The sequence below is a fragment of the Neodiprion pinetum genome, chromosome 4 (genome assembly GCF_021155775.2).
Source record: "Neodiprion pinetum isolate iyNeoPine1 chromosome 4, iyNeoPine1.2, whole genome shotgun sequence".
Lineage (NCBI taxonomy): Eukaryota > Metazoa > Arthropoda > Insecta > Hymenoptera > Diprionidae > Neodiprion > Neodiprion pinetum.
In genome coordinates, this window is record NC_060235.2 from 3,330,445 (window position 1) to 3,352,381 (window position 21,937).

General features: G+C 46.0%; 1 protein-coding gene across 1 annotated transcript in view; it reads left to right on the plus strand.

Annotated features, from left to right (window-relative positions):
• Positions 1-21,937, plus strand: part of LOC124216702 (uncharacterized) — a 53,331-nt gene that overhangs the window by 11,356 nt on the left and 20,038 nt on the right. The window contains exon 2 of the mRNA XM_046621548.1: positions 6,096-6,256. The gene's annotated coding sequence lies outside the window, so the exon portion shown is untranslated. The remainder of the gene's footprint in view (positions 1-6,095; positions 6,257-21,937) is intronic.

A 21,937-nucleotide genomic window follows, 5' to 3' on the forward strand; every position in this document is an offset into this window, starting at 1 on the left:
TTGCCGTTTTCCCCAGGGCCGAACCCGCCCAGATCATTGGATCGGAAACCTCCGGCTGTTGGGTTCGGTCTGGATTAACCCGACGCTTTCCTTGATAAATAGAAGCTAATCCTTGATCTCGCGTTGTGGTTGGACGTGAAACCTGAGGTCAAGGTCATCCGAAAGCTGACTCAAAGGTGAAGCCCTGTCGACTTAGCGTTTTCGAAAAACTGTAGTCACGGAGTTGAGTTAAAAAATTGACGTCTCACTTTACTTAGAATAATGTTGAACACGAAATGGTTCAAAGAGGAAGGAAACAGCAGTCAAGCCGTGAACGAGCAATTCAATTATGATCTCCGAGGACGAAACGACGCCCGTTTTCTGCTCGATTTGGGGAAAGACACCGACCAAAGTGCCATGCTGAGGCCATTAAGCAGCAGGACATGAGAAGCTGGCGACTATATGAGCTTCCGTAATTAAAGGTCGCTTAACGGGAGGTCCGATGCAGCCCACCTGTGACAACAGTGATTACAAGACCACCGACTTTAGGGGGTAAAGGAGGAGGGGTGAAAATGGTGGAAGGGCTGGAGACGAGTCAGTGGCAGTGTTGGCGGGTGGCTGTTGAGCGGTAAAAGGAAAACGCCAAAGTCTCGAACCGTTTAATCAATCTCTCCCATCTTCTTCGCACCTCTCCCTTTTCCTCGACTCAGGGTGTAGTAGGAGACTGACTGGAAGGTAACTCAGGCGCAGGAAGCAACCGGAAAAGAATGGGCTCGTGTATCTCACCCCATTTCGCCTCGTCTGGTACCCGTAGTTTGTATAGTTTCATTCAGCGAAGAGGGGCTACTGTTATGGCGTCCCGGGAGAAGAGACGGGAAGAGGCTTTCACGATAGATAATGGGATGTTTTATGCTAGGTGCGCGATACCGCGTTGACGTCGACGTCGACGGCGTCGTCTATGCCCGTGCAGAAGAGAGTCTGAGTACAAAAAGGAGCGAGGGACGTGCGCTTGATAAATATTCAGCCCCGTCATTCGACCGGCGAAAGAACTTCCGCTCCCGCCTCTCTTCTTACTCACGGTATACGATTGGCTCTTCCAGTCGAACTACCCGACTATTGCGCGAGCTATGATGACCCCCGTCACCTCCGCTCTAAACTTTTCTGCATCCAAAATTCAACGGTTGGATAATGCAGCTCTGGAGAACGAGTGCTCGCCAAACATTCCGCCAATCTTGCTTCCAGGATATACCTATACATCCCCGTTATACACGAAGCCAAGATTTTCACCCTTTTCACAAAGCGGCGATTGCCTTCCAGTATTGACTTTCGCTATTCCACTGCCATACTTTTTATTCCACATTTTATTTTCCATGCTCTGGACAGTTCAAGGAATATATGACGCGACGAACGATGAATATGTCATAGCGATGTCCATGATCTTAGATAACGCCAAATTTCGGGACAAGATTTTGGCTTCTGATAACGCTAAGGGTTTCCACTTGTTATGGAAAGTGAAATTTCAAAAGCGTGGATGATTTACGTATTCGTGGTCGTCCTACTCGGTGTATTTCCCACGTGTTGTATCTCTCCATCGTCGCGTTGGCAAGGATTTTCAAGAGTTACATTCCAGGGAGAATAAGAGAGAGAGAGAGAGATGGAGAGAGTCGACGTGAGGGGGGATTAATATTCAAAAACTGATCGTTTTTTTTTCAGACCATTATAGCTGCAGCATCCGCTTGGATAGCCATTCGACGGAACAGAATAACAACAAATTCTGCATGACCTCTGTAGATTGTAAGCAAGGCGGTAAAGTTCTATGGTATTCTTGTAACATCTTCACCCCTCGAGGAAAGCCGAGCAGCTCGTTTAGTTCGTAAGAGGAGTAATCGTTCAGTTCGCATTGGAGTTTTTCGCCGTTCTCCTATTTCCACCCGGAATCCTCGATATATTTCTCGGTTCAACACTTCTTGCAAGAGTGCAAAGCGCTGAGTTGCATGTCTGCCGGTAAGGAGGTAGAGAAAGGAGCTTCTGCGTTGGTTCGAACGAGGGTGTTCTCTAATGGCCGCCACATCATCACTATACATCACACAACCGGCATGTCTCGTTTGAAAAACATCTCGGTCTGAGGGTGCAGCCGAACGTTAAAATCTACCTCTTTTCATTCCACCCCGCTAGTCTCCGCCATTTGAATATAAGTCCCTATAGCGAACTGCAGCTGCATGGCATGAGCTTCGTCCACTGTAGGCTGCTCTGCTATCTCGCCACAAGTCTCTGACCGCTCTGTACCGGCGACCCTTTTGACACTCGACTCCCGGTCCATGGCACGAGCAACTGCATCGCCGTCGACGTGCTAACGACTGATCAGTGCTCCGGATAAACCCTGTTAGCCGTCTACGCGCTCGTAAGAGGCACCACACGTCCAGCAGTAGGCCGACACCCCGACGGACCGCCGATCGAATCTACGTCCGAACCACTTTTAACCGAAGAGATAGGTTCCGGAGGAGCTTGTTCAATGAAAACCCGATACACGCCCCCTCGTTTGCTTTCCACGATAATCTACTGACCCTCTGGGTCATTTGTGCCGGGACATTGGTGCGCTCTCTACGTTCTCCACGGTAGAGGCCAGCTAATTATTGTCACGAGGTTATTCATACTTGAATGATGATACGGGCCCTGTAATACTTCTTTCATCGCGGTGCCAGATCATGGACATGAATGAGGTGCCGATGAGGTGCGTTCCACGAATTTTTCATCGTCCGGAATTTTACTGTCACAGCTGAAGCGTTCACTGACAAACGGAACCTGACAGAAATAACGCAACGTATTTTCCCTCGACGTCGTGCTTGAAAAGCCGGTCCGAGGCTCTGGATGTAATATGGTATGTCATTTGCCGTATAACGGCCCCGAGGAGTCCTTTGGATCCGTTTCTATTGAATGGTAATCTCGGCCTCGGGACTGGGAGACCGGGGTCCTCCACCTTGTAGCCGGCGATAGGTGCGTCGAGGCGTGTGTTTATTTACACGAGACAAACACCGGCTGACGTAACAGCGTGTAATTAATCTGGTACGACGGTGAAAGCCCGGCACGCCCTTGCCCTTCCATCCTCCCTCCCCATCATTTGAGGAACGCCGTTGAATACAATACGTATAAATCGTACTCATGAATTTTGAAAGGCTGCAATTTTAGAATTCAATCCTCATTATTTTCTCTCTCTCTCTTTCTCTGTCTCTTTCTCTGTCCGTTTCAGTCCTTCTCTCATTCGGGCTTCGGAATGAGCAGTGAATATGCACTGCACCTTTGTAAATACATACCATGTTTGCGGTTATATTGATTTGTGGCAACGGTTATGTCTCCTCCAGCGGATAAACGTACCTGCTATATCGATGCATAACGCAACGTGGCTTTATGCCAGTCCTATATTGCACGAGGGAACTATTTATATGTAAACTCCAACGTTTTCGGGAATCCGATCTTTCCTGCCGAGATACGAATTGCGATTTATTGACGAATTATTGCAGTACTTGGGGTTATATGCACGCAAGGCACGTGGATCTTCTCACTTCTTTGCAAAGAAATTATTATACATCTTTGAAACAACTGCTGCACAATTCACTGAAATTCTTAAAAAATCTGGGGTTTCAATGGAGAAGCAGAATGAGAACGAGAAATAACAAAAATAATAATAATAATCATACTTCAAACCAGATGTGAAAAATATATCTGGTAGCTTGCTGGTAGATTCAATGTATTTTGTTTTTTGTTCATACTACTATAATATCATTTCTTTACCACCGTCCTACTTTTTCTTCGGCTACTTATCTAAAGCATGCAGTTCAAACAGAGTTGAAAATCGTTTTACTCCGCGACTGGAGACAGGGGTGGTGGCTCAATTTGCTCGTAGTCTCTTACTCGAGTAGAAACCATCCATTGTATCCTGTCAAACGGCAAATGTAACCGCTTGCATTACCACTAGGGTAACATTAAACTGACGCGTCGTTTGATTCCGTCAGCCAGTTTCCGATGCGTGGCTCTCTCCCTTCAAGCTTTCATCTAAATATATACAATAAGCATGTAACCGTGGGCATGTTTGCCACGCCGCCCAGGATGTGGATCACGTAAAGTCGAGCAGAAGCCCCCGGCTCGGTTTCCCGGTATGCAGACTCGCGGTTACTATCAGGCTCATTCCGACTAGTTAGGGTTACCGGATAGAGCAGCTAGTTCGCAGAGCCGTAGATAACGGAACAGTTTTCTGAGCCAAATCGGCATTCTGGACCAAAATGGACCATGAAAATGTTTACGGTCTACCATCAGCTTGAGGTTCATATGCAATATGTTTTTTTTAAACCAAGATGTTGAAGTACTGCACGGTTCTGTCCATAACCCCAACCATCAACTGGTCTCTAGTTCGGTGGATTTTTATGACCAAGTTGTTCGTTTCACGGCCCCTGGTTTTCTGCATCTTGAAAATGGGAAGGACCTCTGAGTGGGGGGACAGATTTGGAGCTCCTGCGTATAGCCGCGTATACTTTATACGAGGTATACCCAACGGGGTGAGCTTGGGATCCGGGAGCACATGGCTTCACACAGTTGCAGGGCTACGTACGGAGACTCCATCTATCATCTTGATCTCGTCCCGGCTTTGGGCGACCCCGATACGTCATTTTCAAAATCTCGACACGTCGAGCAAGCCCGGGATTCTTCGAACCTGGATAAAACCTGTGCGGCAATGAGATATGGACTGCGATGCATCTTGAATTCCCATTGATTAAGAGCCCGGCCAAATACCTCGGCCAATTTCTTATGTGTATATATATGTATATGTATATATGTATATATTAATACGCAACGGCCGATCTCTTCGATTTGATTTCTTTTATAATATGTTATAGAAGACTGAGCGACACGTATTTCTTTTATCTGCAAATCAACACTTTTAGGGGGGTGAAACCACCTTCCACAGTAAGGTATATCAAGGGGCGATTGGGGCAGTTATTTTTTTAACTGAAATTAAGTACATTTTTTATATCGTTATGAGAAAACTTTTTCAATTGGACTAGTTAATAAATATAATGTTTTTGTTGGTGAAACTGGCAAATCGCTCTTTGACAGGCCTGACTTTGGAGGGTGGTTTAATCCCTTGAAGTGTTTAATATCAGATGAAAAAAAATACGTGTCACTTAGTTTTTAGTCTACTATAACATATGGCAAAAGAAATCAAATTGCAGAGATCGACCCGGGATATCTTCCTTGTGAGCCGCTCACGCACCTAGCCTGGCTCAAAGGGGTGACAAGAGGCGTTTGACGATAAAAAATCGAACCTCCAAACTCGCGGGCATGAGAAAAAGCCGATAGGCGATCTTCATTAACTCAGAGCCGGCTGCAGGTCACAGAGGCGAAAAAGAGATAGAGAGAAAGGGAGACGAAGCTGAGCTGGGTCTTCGAGACGGAAACCCGTACTTAAACCGTTGCTGGATATGTTTGTTTTACATATGTTCGCCCGCCTGGCGTTGGTTGTATGTAATTACTCGGCGGACAGGTTACAGGGAAAAATGCTGGTTATATTTCGTTGTGTGGGTAGGATTACATATTCGAACGAATACCGAGGCATGAATCTTCGATGAGCTGGAAACACCGCGGTTGTGCCTCTTGCAGTGTACCTTCTCCTCCCATTCGATATACAACCCATATCTTTTCAAAGTATCAACGCTCCGACGGTAGAACCACTCTTCCGCTGAATCAGAGCTCGGAGCTCCATCAGGAGTGAATAATATTGAAGGGAATGTTGTTTCCACTATCAATCCACTCCTGCAGAGCCTGTGAAACGGCCCAAGAGCATTTTGGTACTTGGGTAGTCACTCGTTCAGAAATTAGTGGTCAGAATCATTCTAACATAAACGAGCAGACGTAAATTGAAAAAATTCAACTTCCGCCCAGAAGAACGAATTTTAACAAAGCAACTCGATTGCTATGAAGCTTAATTGATTGTACCGTTCGAAATGTCAGTATAACTCGCAATTATGTGGTTTTATCTAAACGTACGATTTCAGCATCAGCAAGTTCTTTTGCTGTGGACTTTTCCTACATGGAACTGAAGTAGTTTTCTTTTTTTTTTTCAGAGCAATGCTGAGCAGACACGATCGGTTCCTGTAACGATGTGAAGACGTCAGTATAACACAACGATCTTCCTGGCCGGCGGGATTGCGGTGAAGTTATTGATTCAGCGCGCTGGATTTCGGGTCGCAATGAGTGGAGCAGGAGCAGCAGACGACTGAACAAGGTATCCACTCGTAACATGTAGGTGTAGTCTAAGTACAAGAGCTAGGAGAGATGATAGTCACTGCGGAGTGTTCGGTCCGGAGCCGTGGGCCCTGTAATCATACTTAGAGGCCGCTTCACCGTGTATCGAGTTGGCCGTCGTGGTAGTCGGACGGACAGTATCGAAGCTTCGAACAAGTATCAGGTAGAAGTAATTGAAGGGCGGATCAGTACGGGCAGGTAGAACTAGGGAATGTCTTGATCCCCGCGAGGTTTCTAAGAACGAGCGGATCGAGTGCAGTCGTAAAAACGGAGAATCGGGCGTCTGATGGGCATCTCTGAAAGGAACAGTGTCGCGGTACTCGGAAGGTGGAATTGGTTCTTCATTGTCATTGCCGCGCAGATTCGAAGCACGCGATGCAAGCCAGAGAAACACGTTGCTGAAAGAATCGCGAACTCCGTCTGGAGCCCAACGTCATATCTGGAACATCTTTTGAGGGTGGAATGGAGTCCATTCCACGGAAAAGGGATATCGATAACGGATCGAGTCTCGAATTCTCAGTTCCTCTGTCCGGGTCGTCTTCCTCGAGCGGAACTTAGCCGATCGTGATGCGGGACAGCCGGCAAAGAGAACCTACCCTGGTCTCGGTGATGGTTTGGGGAAATTGGAAATGTGGCTGAAGCGAGTTGAGAGATAAAAAAGATGGAGAATTCGGCGGGGCCGCGGCGAGGAAAAAGTTAAATTAAATACTCCGGGCGAGCCACGCCGCGCAGACACCAACACCACCACCGCCCGGGGCAGCGCGGTGAGCCCGATCGGGCTTTTCACTGGATTTTTCAATTTCCTCCGGAGAATCCTAAAGCCCTTGGAGCTCAGCCGACGGTGTCGCCGACGGTGTTCACCCGGTGCGATGGTAGACACTCCGTCAGCGGAGTGTCTAGGTCCTTTTTGGTTAATCGTCTGAAAGATTTTCCACCTCGTACGTTTCCCGGGATGTAAGGTACGCGAGTCGAATCCTCGTTCCCGGTGACGAGGAAGAGGATCCCAAAACGAGCCCACGGATGCACCGCAGCCGTATTGATTCGGCCGTAAGATGCGAAGATTCGCCGCTCCGTGGCCTGGTTGATCCATATCCAGCACCCCGCACTCCGCCAAAAAGCTTGTCCCTGACAATCATTGTTTCTAAAGCACTTTGCGCCACTTTGGAAGGCGTCGCCGCCTACCCAGCTGAGTTTTGGCCTGAACTCCGGTCTCTGGGAGGCGAAAGGATCCTGCAGCATACCAGGACTTGTGTGAAAAGGGGGTGTGAAGGATCTTCGATGGGCTGTGGCAGGTTGTCAAAACTCTCGAATACTCTCAGGCTCTCAACCACGTGCCACCTCCCCTGCAACCCCGCTGGCTTTATTTTATGGATGGAAGGAAAAATTCGCTATCCGCATCACCTCACGGCCCGTAATCCATGCAGGTATCTTTTTTTTTTTTTCTTTTTTCCCCTCTGATACCCCGAGTGACTGACAGCACTCCCGCTCCTTTGACACCTGCGCTAGAAGTTCCATTTCACGCAGCGATGGTCCTCTCGCTTCTGGCTCACAGAGATCCGAACCTCAATACTTTTACACTTGGGCTTAGAACAGGGTCGCTTCAAAAGGATATTGAGTCTGAGCCAACTTTGACTGTTGTAAAAAAACAAAAACAAAAAACGAACTAGTAGATTCTTTGACCAAAAACGCTATGACCAGTCGATGACACCTGAATTAAAACGACTTTTCGAGCATACAAATTGTACGAAGTTTCCGGTCTTCGGTTGTACAGATTGAAAACTTTCTTCTGAACATGAATGCAGAGTTGGTTGTAAATTGAAGGTGAAAGCATGACGTGTTGCAGATAGGAACAGCATTCCGCTCCTCTGTCTTGGCTCGATTTGGATTTCCCGATTCTCGGAGCAGAGTGTCGACGCCCTGCCGCGATAAGATAAGGCCGGTAATGGTAGAGGGAATCAAGGTTTCCAGTCGACCTGCCAGCATAAAAAATGCTTCATCGTTCATAGTCCGGCTGCTTTCTCGAGTTGAACAATTGAAAAATTCGTTCATTTGATGTTCGCAGAGGCGAGTCCGGAGTAGCCCGGATTCTTTGATCTAATGCCAGCTCAAATACGGAAAGCTCGCTGCGAAGGCGATTGCAGAGTCCTGCAGCATCAGCATTTATCACTCCCCCCGTTCTCTAGTTTTATTCTCATAGCGCCCGGCTCCTCGCTCCCTTTGAACTCACCAGATATGATAATTGCCCCTGACAGACCCGCTCGACCTCGGAATCCGTCGCCCTCATGCCCTCGGCCCTGTTTATCGCCCCTTCTCCTCTTCGCTCGACTATCTATTTCTGTCGTTTTATTTACGAGATCTTCCCGGTCTCGGTATGTATACCCCGATTTTCAAGCCCCGACTACCCTGCACGGATGAGGCTAATTGCGGCAAAACCGGGAATGAAACGAAGCCAATCCAAGCGACGCGGAAAGCACCACTACAAGACTCAACGCACGGAATCTAATTATTTCTTTCAAACAACGTTATTCGATCGAGCGCCGAGCAGCCCACTCGTGACTTTCGTTCTTTCCATTGCTCTCGACTACGTTTCACGCTCCGATATTCCAGCGGATTAAAATTATCCCCTGCACATCCGCACTCTTCATTATACTCCGCGTAGCTACGGCAATTTCGAGATTCGCTTACAGTTTGCACAATCCGAAGAGGCAGAATAACACAATGTGTGTTTTAACCTTTGTTTTTTATTCATCCCCACTTCTTCTCCGAGTGAGCCAGTTCGCATCGGATGATGAATTCGAGCCGCACGGTGCTGATAAATTGCTCGAGTCGACAGCTCCGGGTCTTATACGTATATGCAACAGTTTACCCGTGATCCCAGTCAACTGCAGGCTGCTGCTCTCGGATAAATGGCAGGGAATTGGAAAAAACAGCTCTTTTTACCCGTAGAGTTGGAGGACGGTAGTCGCCGGTGCAATTTCTCTATAGAAATCGTCGAAACAGTCGGCAAGTTTCTACTCCAAAGTCGAAGACGCGGAGGGTGGAGAAGGAGTCGAGTTGTGGGGCAGAAGAGAGTCGAGGCGAGGCGAAAGTTGGTGAAATTAATGAGGGGAAGATAATCACGGCTGAATCTCAAACAAAGAGTTGATTAAGTTGAGACAGAAGAACCGGAGCTCAAGGGTCGCCGGTTCGCCCGGTTTTCTCGACTGCTGCTGCAGCTTCGCAGTGGCTGATATTAAAATTATTAATGAATTGCGAGGAGTCCTCGCCCGTTCCGCCAAGGGAGATGAATTTCGGTTTATTTTCAGGAGCTAAATCCGCGCCCGTCTCGTCCTCGGATTACATTCGTGGAAAAAAGAAGATATCTGAGAAAAGGAATGAAAGGGAGAAAAAGAAGAGAGAAAAAGAAAAAAGAAAAGTGAGCGGTACTCGGTGCAAAAACACACCACGCGTTTCAAAAGGAACGGGTTTAATGGTACAGATTTCATTTCACTTACAAAGCAAAGCTTACCGTCTCTCGCTTCCAGGCCGCGCTTGTATTTATTCGAACCCGTTCATTTGAGGCGCGGGCCAGGCGTGCGGTATGCGGTGAAAATGATCGCTCCGCAAGGCCCGCGGGATGCCGGGAGGGAACGGGCCCAAACTCACCTGCCTTGTAATGACTCTATCAGAGGACCGCCCCTCCTTGTTCCCCTTTCTTGGGCAGCACCTGCTCCCGTCAGAACTCCCAGGTTTGGTTCAAACCGCTGGGACTGCAGTCTTTTCGGGCCCGACACGGCCGTGTTGTAATAAGCTTCGTACATCATCACAATCGCGGTTCCATCTCTCGGACGGTTGCTACGTGGCTCTCAAAAATAACCAGAGACAATAGAACGGCCCGAAACCCGATAAAAATCTAAGGGGTGTAAGTGGTCAGGCTTTCTGACAACAGAAACTCGACTAACGTTCTCCCCCCTTGTTAACCAGAGATTTTTTAACGATATTCCGTTTTGGACAGCCATGCTCTGGAAACAAGAAGCTATCAACTGCCCGATGAATTGCAGTCCGGAAATCTGCCTCGGGTTTGGAGGATGTAATTTATTTTACTATGCGTATTAGGGTGGTCCTCATTTAGGGTGTTGACAAATTTTTACCGCCCCACCCCTAAATCAACTCAAACTGCCTCATTTTTTCAGATTATTACCTCAGCTCTAAGATAGTCCGCTTTGTGTTCGAAATTTTTTATGGAAACAACACGGGAAAAACTTTATTTCTCAATATATATTTTACTCTAAAAGTAATAATGTTCCAAAACATCTGTAACTGCAAGGTTTTAGTGGCTTTTAGTGCTATTATTTGGAAAAAATTCACATCACACCAGTCAATCTGGACACCCTCGAAATCTGACTTTTATTTATTTAGCCTAGTATGACGATGTGAATTTTTTTTCAGATACTAACACTAAAACCTTGCAGTTACAGGTCTTCTGGAACGTTATTACTTTTACAATAAAACATATACTGAGAAAAAAAGTTTTCCCTACGTTATTTCCGTAAGATACTTTGATCGCAATGCGGACTATCTTAGAGTTGAGGTAAAAATCTAAAAAAATTAGGCAATTGTTTTTGAATTATTTGACGTAGGTTTGAAAGGAGGGGAGGGAGGGCCAAAAATTCGTCAACGCCCTAATCTGTATACTTAAAGTTCCCACTGAAGTTTTTCTAACCATTCAGAAATCCCGAGTTTAGAACCGTGGTCCGTTTTTTCTCACAAGAAGGTTGCAGAACTTGATCATTTCGGAACTCCAAAAGAGTTGCGTCAATTTTCTGAAGAACACGCTTTTCCATCTCTCCTTCTCTCCCTCCCCCGAACTCGTTCCTTTTCACTGCTTTGTCCTTTTTGCCACTTCGCTAGTTTCAAATTTCCCCTACCTCCGGGAACTCCAGTCCTGTCACATTATTTCCTATTTTCTGCTCGATTTCTCCCTTGTTTAATAACCCGCACCCTTCCCCCTTCTCCTTAAATACCACGAAGCAAAGTGTGTGTAAGGCGTGTGTTGAAAGATCTCGTGTGACGAAAGGTGACCTTAGTTCGCCTGTGGAATTTCGAGACATCATGAAAAGGCCTAGCTTTCTTTATCGAGGTTTTTCAGTACTTTCCGGATTTTTTTTTTCTGCTCATCATGACAGAAATCACCACCACCACCTTTCTCCAAAGACTTTAAAAAGACTTTACCGACCGTTTTGTTCAACCGGTTCGAAAATCCGGCACCGTGCGGTTATATAGCGATTGAGGTATGCCTGTGTGTGTATTATAATTATGACAGTATTATAAGATCAAGAAAATTGATGGCTTCACCTGCTAAAAAAAATGAAGCAACAAAATTGTGCCGCCTTCTGCTCCTCACTTTTGGATCGTTCTTTTTTTTTTAACTTTCCTACCTTTCCTCGCCCTCACATTCACCGATCTCGTGTCGGTTCTTTGGACCACGCGGCCACCGTACAATGTGAGTCCTTTGTCCCTTTACCGAATTATCATTCGTCCGATGAGCACGAGAGTATAAGCCTCGGAGGGGTAACAAAAAGTGAGGGAAAAAAATTTGGTGTACATTTTTTTTCTTTTCCTTTCAGTTTTTGCTTTGAAAAAAAAAAAATGAAGATAAGCCACCTCGCCGGCAGCCGTGGTTCATCCTTTGCCATATAGTCTTGAAGCAGGCAAACGACACGGCTAATTTGGTCAGAACGATAAAAAATACGCTCTAGGGTGGCCGGCTTCCTTTCTTTCTTTTCCTTCCTTGTCTTTGTCGGTCCCTTTTTCCATTCTGTAAATTGGCCGTGAGTAATAAAGTAATTATCGCCGAGACGTCTCTATGAGACTTGTTGAACACCAGTCAGACTGCACACTGATCAACCGCTGGTCGAAATCCTGGACCTGAATTTCGGCGAAGCGAAAATTTTGCCATGCAATTAAGGCCAGGCAATTTGCTGACAAAACCGCAAGCTTGTATATTTGGAATTTAGATACGCCAATTACTTCCCATATTCGCTGTATCGACTGATCAAAATCTGTATTTGGGTATCTAGGTCTGTAAATTGGTGGAACAATGTCGCGGTTTGGGTTTGAACCGCTTTGAGATCAACACTGACAATCCGGACGGACCTTTTAACAACTCCGCCAATAGAAGGTAAGATCAGTACCGAAACTAAAAGACCTAGAGGTGTGATAAACAAGGCCAAGAACCAACGATGCAGGTACGTATGGAGTGGCGTGGAATCGAAAATCGCGAAAGTCGAACAACCTTCTGCAGACCCAGTTAGCAGTCTGACAAATGCTTCGGCCAACAACCGACTCGTCCTTTGGATCCGGAGTGTTAGATTGGCTCAATAACACCTAACGAGCTGCCATATAAGTCCAGGTCTATGGTTCTGTTCCTTCTCGTTGTTATACTACTGTTTATTAAGATTGTTTTGGGGGTTGTCTGATGATTTTTTTTTTTATTTCACAAAACAGAGTTCCGTTCTAGATCGTTTGACTCGCGGAGAACGGATTTGTGTAACAACTCCCCAAAGGATACAATCCGGAATTGATGTACCTCAACTGCATCGAGAAGGAGAGAAAGATAGAGAGAGTCAGTCTTTGTTGCACAGAGTTGAGTGTTCTCAGTGTCTCGAATTGCGGTTTTGAAAGGGAGTTAGAGGCGAGATGTAAACCGTAAACTGTAAATTTCTACCAACTGTGATCTAACTAGACGCGGTGCGCGGATGATCGGGACGGTAAGGGAAAGAGCGGTGTATTCGACGCTGGTAATTGCGTCAAAGCGTGGGATAAGTAATTATAAGTACGGGCTGCAAGGTTGGCGCTAACGACGCCATGGTGGAGGGCTGATGTTATTATCAGAATTCCAAGACTCGGTCCCTCGTCGTTTAAATACATTACGCAACTCGCCCGCGGTGCAAAAAGGTTTTCGTCAAAAGGAACTGGAAATTCTATTCCGTCGTGGTTGGTTGCGGGGAGGTGGATGGATGAAGTAAAAGAAGCGAGACACTGCTGCGAGCCGTACCGTGTCTACGTAAGAGATATATTAAAATTCAAACACTCGAGTGCAACTCGAGGTTTCTTGGAGCTCGGAGCTCTCTGAGCTGCATTAAAGAAAGTGCTAATGAGTGTAATTTGCGCCAGAGATTATACTTCATCTCTTTCAATTTTTTGTCAAACGAATCGCCGATCCCACTAACGCTTAGAACTCAGCTAGCTAGTCTCGATTTCACCAAATGGCCAATCCTCCAGGCGAATCCTAAGCCTATTATCACTCTGGCATAAAAAGAAGTGAAAGAAGATGAGGGAGAGAAGAAAAGGGATATCGGAGGTGTCGTAACCTTCGATGTAATAGAATACCTACACCTCTCCGAACTACACTCGAGGACTCGTTTGTCGAGCCTAACGACCACCTTTACATCGTACTCCCTCATCTTCTTCCGATCCTAAAACACCAAGGGCAAATTCCACGATGTTTTATACCGCTCTATCCCGTGACGTAGGTTCACCATGGATGCCTATCCTATCCACTTCACGGTGTCAGGCAAATTCACGGAAGACGCAAAGCCGGTATCGCGGTCGTCGAGCACCTGAGGCCACATGAGATGTTCTGAGACAATCTTTCGCAAAGGCATGTTGAATCTTTTATCAATTTGTCAAAGAAAGTCAACAATCTGATACTCACGTATGAGATGTGTCTACTGATCTTCGAAGGTATAATACTGGATGTTCGTTATAGCTGGTAACATTAATGCGGATAGGAATAAGCCGGGTCCATTACCGAGAGCTCCAGAGGCGGATGGAGTGGCAGGACCACGAGGCAAAAAACGAAGAAAGCGAAGCGACTAACTCGAGTTAGAAAATGCGGCGCAGCTGCCAACGACCTAATTGACTTATTCCACGGAGAGACAATTGCTTCGTGCAGTGTTGATGGAAAGCAACGATCCTTGTCGCGTTATAATCTCCTTTTCTTTACTTCGTTATTTTTCTTTCTTTCATTCTTTCTTCAGACAACCGGTCATTTCGGTCTGCCAGTGTGCGCAAGTGAACCGGTGGTTCGTATTCTCGGGATTGATTCCGCCTTTGACGACGACTCGGTGTAATTCTACGGAGCAGTCGAGTCTTCATGTGGTAACTTTGGGGAAACTTGGATGACGCCACTCTCTGGCTCTACGTTCGGTGCTGGAAAAGCCTGACGGCGTTGTAATTAAAGAGCTCCCTCATCCCGCCACGTCTCGAACGGTGTGCATACACACACGTGGCAGATGGCGACAGTGATTACTGCAGTTTCCGCATAAACGACGTGTTTCACGGGTTACACAAGTCTCTGAACCAGCTTCCAGCCACTACCTGCACCTCCTCATGCTCAAGCTCAAACTCGCGACGAATAGTGTGCGGTGGACAGAACCGGCGGTGTGTGTATTATATGGAGCAATTACTTTAATCGCAGCCCGGCTCCCAGACGTCTTGATGAACTCATCATCAGCCCGTTCTTGTCTTCAGCTGCATGCTAGAGGAATTGAAAAGCACGAATCATACCGACGAGAAGTTCGAGGCTGAGTCGCTGCAGCTGTGAGCAGGAAATTTTCCGGGAAAACTTCGGCCCATCGAATCTTGTACAGACTTGGTGCGGAGCTTCGGTGAAAGCTCGTGTGTGCATCACGCGGCCGGAATGGTCGAGAGTGAGTAATTATACCCCGTAGTGAGAAAAAAACAGATGAGAGCCAAAAATGGAAATGAACTGGATCGTGATTACTAGTGCCAGTGGGCAGAGGTGTGGGGTGAAACACCTGCTTGATCGAGGGCTGCGGTTGATGGTAATTAGTCGATAGATCAAGCGTCTATGAAGAGCTGCAGGACGACGATATAATAAAGGCAGGCTTGTGCCGGGGACTAAAATTCATAGCAAGTAGTTTCAGATGAGGAAAATTGTACATTCGAGGTGCTGGCTGATCAAGATCGACCCGGCAATAAATCGTCAATTATTAGATCAACCGACGCGATCGGCGATCGGCTGTATTGAGTAATTAAAAAATCCATACACGCCAGGCACGCGGACGCCTCCTACAAGCAGGGAAAAGACGTCGACGAGGACTAACGAGCCCCGACGAACGAGAACCGCCTTTGAATCGTCGATCGCCTGCGGCCCGTTGGACCGACCCGGCGCTTCTAATTTCGAGTTTAAGATACACCTCGTGCAGTCGCGCGGTATTAAGTCATTACAGCCGGGGCCTGGCCTAATGATACCCTTGCCCGAGAGACGGTCCGACTAACCAAGGCCCGTCCATCAGACCGTCCCTGGCGTGTCTCGAAAGCGCGGGTTCTCATCCGCGTCGAACCCCGTATAATTTTACGGCGAAAGCCCGTTAAACCAGAGAACAACAGAGCGGTGACTGCAGCTGCGCGTCCTGATCCAGTACGAGATAAAGTCGTCCGAAGATCCTGGCACCGCGCTGGTGGTCCAGCGATTGATCGGCGCCGATACTGACAGTCGATAACGTCACTTCGCTTCGCGGATTACCACACGTCGATAACAACAGCAACCCTCGTTGTCACCCGGCCTCGTCTGTCAAAAATCATTGTGAATTTACTAAACATGTACTGTATAATAGCGTTGTCAAATTACAAAATCAGTTTGTAAATTTGCGAATTTAGTTTCGTGATGTAAATTACCGTATACTTGCCTTAAATTCACGATAAAAATGTTTTATTTTACTCAAATTTATAAGAAAAACACAAAGTAATTTGAGTTTACTAAATCGTGTAGTAAATTTGATACAGTGTAAGAAGTTCCATAAAGAAATTTTTAACAATGGCACGACGCCCGATGATGGAAAAAAGAGGGGTTACAAAGCTGTTTCGCCAGATGATCGATCCATCGAAACTTCCGGAATCGTTAACATAGGTATGTCAATTTACTGATCCCGTTGAAATCCACCGTTAGATCGTCACAGCGCCGTTTCAGTTCGAGTGCAACGTGAAATTCGATATCCTGGTCGAAGATTGCATCGGATTATCGGCTTCAAATCGGCCACCGGTGGCCAGATTCCAACCGACGACGGACTGGTAGTTCGGTTTCGCGTTATCGCCGGCTGATCGATCAGACGTGATAATTCATCCGTGATAAAGATACGCGATCGACAGTTTTCCAAAGTACAACGACAGATTGAAACTGATCAATCAGACAGCAGACAGACACCTTGCAAATCGCAACACTGATCTGCATGGGATGTGCCGCGGGAAGACTGAAAATAAGCGAAACATCGAAGTTGAATACGAGATACGTAGAAATGATCTATGAATCAATACAAAATGGAATCTTCACTGGTAGGCGAGTTGAAATTTGTACGAAGTAAGTTGACTTTCTTTCTGGTTACTATCCGTCTCACTTGAGCACTATTGTAAAATAGTGTTTTGTGTAAATGACGCAGTAAACAATGTCCCGAGGAGAATACAAACCGCGGTTCGAAATGTTGACACAAAAAATTATGTTTTTTTTTTTCTGAAGATCCAAATTTCCAAGATTCTTTTCACACATACACGTTGAATATGAGACTCTGAGCATAATAATCGAAGTATCATTTTAGTGAAACTGATTCGGCGAGCGATCAATGCTTGCATTTCGGGTGAGCGAAAAAACGTAGAAAAATACTCAATGTTGCAGCGTGGGTTCGGTAGGGGAAGCTTTTGATCGCGAAAGGCATTAACGCCGGTGGGCCGCAACTCTTCCGGCGTTATGAGGCCAGCCGGGGGAACCCCTGGGTCGTCATTTTCACTCGAGCCGACGTAATTGCATGCTGCTGCCGGCGGTAACATCGTCGTCCGTTGGGATAACGCAGTTACCTCGTTGTTTCTGTCAGCCTATCGCCGCCTGTGTGTCGGTACACGCCTACACGCCCATATATGTGTATAACTGACAGTATAGCGTGTGCACACACATATATGTGTATATATATATATTATATATGTATGTTTCGAACAATAATTACTGATCGGATAAGATTTCATTAAGCCAAGCTCAAAATTATACCAGGTTACGGGATGAGATTATGCAAATTATTACGAGATTGGCACTGCGTCGGCTGTTGCAGAGTATAACAAACCAGTATTTACCCTACTTCCATTCTAAGTCTCGCGTATCTCATTACCCAATCATCGGATAATTAATCTCAGAGTTGAAAGGAAAATTGAACAAAATCGTTCCGAAACGGGATGAAGTTTGTCATTCATGAGTTTCGTTTTCAATCTTTACAGTTTAATCTCCATAATATTTATCTCTTTGCTTGTTTTTATTGACAGGAATAATCTTCAACACCTCAGCTGTTACACCGATGAATTTATAAGCATCCGAATTTTCCTTCTCTTCTCTAGTCTTTAACCTCGGAAAATATGCCGGGATCCGCGAATCGTGGAGAGGAAAATTTGAAACACCCAGCAGTGCATTAATATCGGGCACTGACAACAGCAGGAATACGTCTATCCGGAAATACGATTTTTCTCCTTATCTCCGGGCTCTATAAGTTCTCTGCCGTCGAGTCTGCCATTTCGGCGCGGAGCTGCGGAGCGTAGAATCTGGATTTTACAGTCTAAAATCCGACGCACTGCAAGCCAGAAATGGGAACAAATTTCATCAGCATCAATCCCGAAGCCAGACGTCATATCGGCCGAGAGTTTTCCGTCAATTTAATCGAACAATACGTATCAGAAGGGGGACCAGAGTGACTGACAACTGTACGCAGTTTTAATAGACGGTACATCACATTCGTTTTATCTCCGTCGGCTAAACTCCCGACCGATAGAAGGAAAACTTCCATAACAATTTCGTATTTTCTTGTTTCATGAAAATCGGCCCAGCGCCGCGAAACCGGAATCACAAATTATTTATAATCACAGCGATGTTGCCGATTGAGCGTTGCTGTTGTTATTCTATTTTTTTATTTTCACTCGTTTGGCTTCCATTCTGCTAACACTTTGCATCGCGTGTGGCTAGTTTTTGACCTGCTGATTCACCCATCAACGCTACACTACAGCCATATTTCAGGGGCAAACGACTCGATGGATTGGGACTAATAGCCCTCGTCACGATGATGATGATAGATATAATGTGCCGAAGGTAATTTGCCACTCTATCCCTGTGGGAAAAAAAGACGAACAACATCGCTGATCGATCTTCGTGTGGAAAAGTCTATTTTTGATCAATATATACCTCAATCAGTTTCGCCAATGAAACTCATCAGAGTTCATTCCATTACGAAAAATTTTCTGATCGAACAGAATCTCAAATTAAGATGTCAGGCATTTTCTTGATCTGCAATTCCAAACCAATAGATACAGTTAAAGATGTAACAGATGTTCAGTCTAGTAAAAAAATAACATTCAGAATTGAAGGATTGAGAATCAGAGATCCGAAATCAACAACTGATCTGAATTTCGATAAGTTTGATCAAAGAACCATTCGGTTGGTATAAAAAAAAAAAAAAGAAATGATAAACACTAATATGGATCGGTACAGTTGAGTGAATGATAATCTATCGACAGATTATATCGTCAAGCACCTGTTTTATAATGTGAAATTCTTATAGCTCGTCCAATTACAATGAATGATACCTCAATTTATTCGTAAGTCAATTCTGCACAAATCACCTGATAAGACAAAGATAGAGCATCAGTTTATCGTGTAATGTAACCACCTACATTGGTTTTATATACATTATATTTATAGATACATTGAAGAGTTCAATAAACATTCAATGTTTAGGTAATTTTTAGACAGTTCAATTGCAAACGGAACGATCTCTGATTAACGAAAACTGGGCGAATGATATTGAACAAGAAGAAAAACGTCATCAAAATGTTCCTAAAATCCGTAAATTGATTTTTTAATCATCTTTTTGTTTTCACATTAATAATATGGGAAATACCATTGACCCAATTGAACCTGATTAGCCTCAGTCTCTTCGATACGAAAATGGTTTGAATCGAATCATAGACCCGATGCATCCTCAAGGTGGTCGAAACAAGTAGAATTAAGTGCAGACGAGATTGTCAGCGTCGCTAAATCGCAGCATTCGGTGCGAAAGAGGTTTCATCCCTTGTTCAAGTGCTCATTTGCCTAGTCAAAGGCGACTCCCTTCGGTTCATTTCACGGCCTCCCTGGAGGAGTTGTCAGGGCACGTCCCGGTTCCCAGAATACGCTGACGTTTCGGCCTAGGGTGTTGACGGTGCGGCGAAGCGGAGAAGGGGCGCATCGACGGATAAAGCGTTTCCCGCGCCACTTGCCCACCCTTGTCTTAACCACCACCCGGTGAGACCTGAGAGTAATACCGTGTCGTCGCATCCCTTTCACCGTGGGGATGAATTAAACGTGGTAAACAGGACGTGGCGCCTCGGTACAGAGAGTATACCTTCTCCTTTCCGTTTCCGCGCGTCTAGTCTTACCGCCTCACGACACCTCGACTAGATAATGCAGGTCCTCGGCGTCTTCCTCGAGTCCCGATTCTCCCTACCTACAGCTAGACCGGAAACAGCGACTCCCTCCGTTTCTCCGTCTCTCTCTCTCGTAATACCAACAATATGTTATACCAGAAGTAATCCGCGCCCCCTCAAGCCTCTTGATTTAATCCTCCTGTTTTTGCGGTAAATTCCGGCAGGCTATGCGAAAGCTAATCCTGCAGGCACAGATTTATAATGCGGATGTTCGCCGAGCGCCGCCGCGGCGCCACCGAGTGTCACCCTGAACGCTATATAGCGAGTACGATTCCCGTTTCGTTATGGGCGGGATAGAGACATTCATGAAGCTATAAATAATAAAGCCCTCAAACTCAAAGTGCTGTAATTGTGTTTATTTTCTATAAGAAAAAAAAAATGTGTGTTTTCAATTCAAACACGCCGAATGATCTTTTTATTTGTCTTTCAGATCACCATGTAATTCTTACCCGAAAAGACTGATTGTTTCTAGTTCTGTGCAGCGGGGTGTTAACGTGTGTTCAAGGGCTGACCAGGAACCCGACGAAAGTCGGCCGTAGGCAGAGGACGCTGTTACAACAACCTCTAATTTCCTCTCCCTCCGTTTCAACTCCTCCCCAAAGCCCAGTTTCCCATTATCCCTCGGGCCATTCGAAACTCTCACTTCGTCGCCCTTTTTCTCGTTGCTCATCCCCTGCAGCCGGTTACGGGTGGAAACAAATCAGAGACTTTTTTTTATTGCATCTACTGATGGGAACCCGTCTCGGCATGATGCTACGAATCTGTACGAACTATCCGGTCTAGTGATACACTTTTTACGTAGCCGATAAGCCGGCCTGGGATTCCTGGGAAAAAGTTTGACCATTCGCGACGCGTGACCAATGGGAATTCGTTTTGGAGAATTGTTTTCCAAGTAATACACTCGTTCAAATTTAGATTGTCGTTCGACCAATTGAAGCTCACATAATTTCAGTAGGTGAGAAAAATTTGCACTTAGAGGTGGCGGAAGGGCGGTAAAACGATCACTGTTCGCCTAACGATCAGATGCGATAATGACTGTGAACCTCAGCCAAAAATCGGGTCAACCGTACATCGACAAGTTTCCTCAGAAACGTCAATGTCAAGACAACATCAGAACAAAATTAGATGTCATACGGAACTCGGCATAGTGAATGTAATAGGGTTTCATAAAATCTAGTAATTATCGAAATTTCAAAGTTCCGCTTGACTATTCGTTGATAACTACAAGTCAATTTACACTCAACTGCTAAGCTATGGTCAAGAATTGTCTCCAAATACGTCCTCTTCATCAGTGTCTAGGAATTGTTTGGTCTCATTTTAGGCCCAAATCCTGTAAAATCAAGTCAACTTCTACATTATTGACTATCAATTGACAACCCAGCAGACATCTGTGAACGCGTGGGTTGCCATGTAGTCAAGAATCGGCTCCAAATACTCCCTCTTTATCAGTGTCCGGAAATTGGTTGACTTCATTTTAAGCCTAAACCTTGTAAAATCAAGACGTGCCCGGTTTCCGAACCGAGCTGCTTCCGGGGCGCATGCATCAGGCAGAACCGTCAACTTCTGATGGACCATAAAAGTAGATGTAAAATGTCTTCATGAATTCCTAGCTGGAAGCGGGGAAGTAATACCGGCAGGGTAGGTAATACGGCTCTCTTTGGGTCGGCGTGGCTGCAGCGACCGGCACGTGGCATAAAGTTTACGATGATGAGAGCCGACGTCCCGGGTTCGAGGAGGAGGATGAACCGGCGCTGCAAGCGCAGGACTGCAAGGCCTCCCGGGATTAATACGCCTCGAGTTATCATCACCGCTCATCAAATTATCCCCGGATATCGCACGCTTTACCCTCCTCCTGTAACAGCTCTCCTCAACTCGGGAATTTCTTTTCGCGTACCTACTCTCCGACCGCGGAAAAACCGGGCCGGATATGTGTGCAGTTCAGGCACCTGCGCCTCTCGACTCTTACGTACCTGTACCCACTTTGCCGGAATTACTTGAAGCGTTGAACGGATCTCACCCGATTTCAAACCCCTCTCCAGAGCCTCGCCGGATGCAAAGCGCCGAATTTGCAACACAATCACGCCCCGACATCCCTCGATTAGCCCCTTCAACAGAGGGGTCTTTGCCTCCTCGTTGATACCAGAATGTGCTATTCACCCTTACG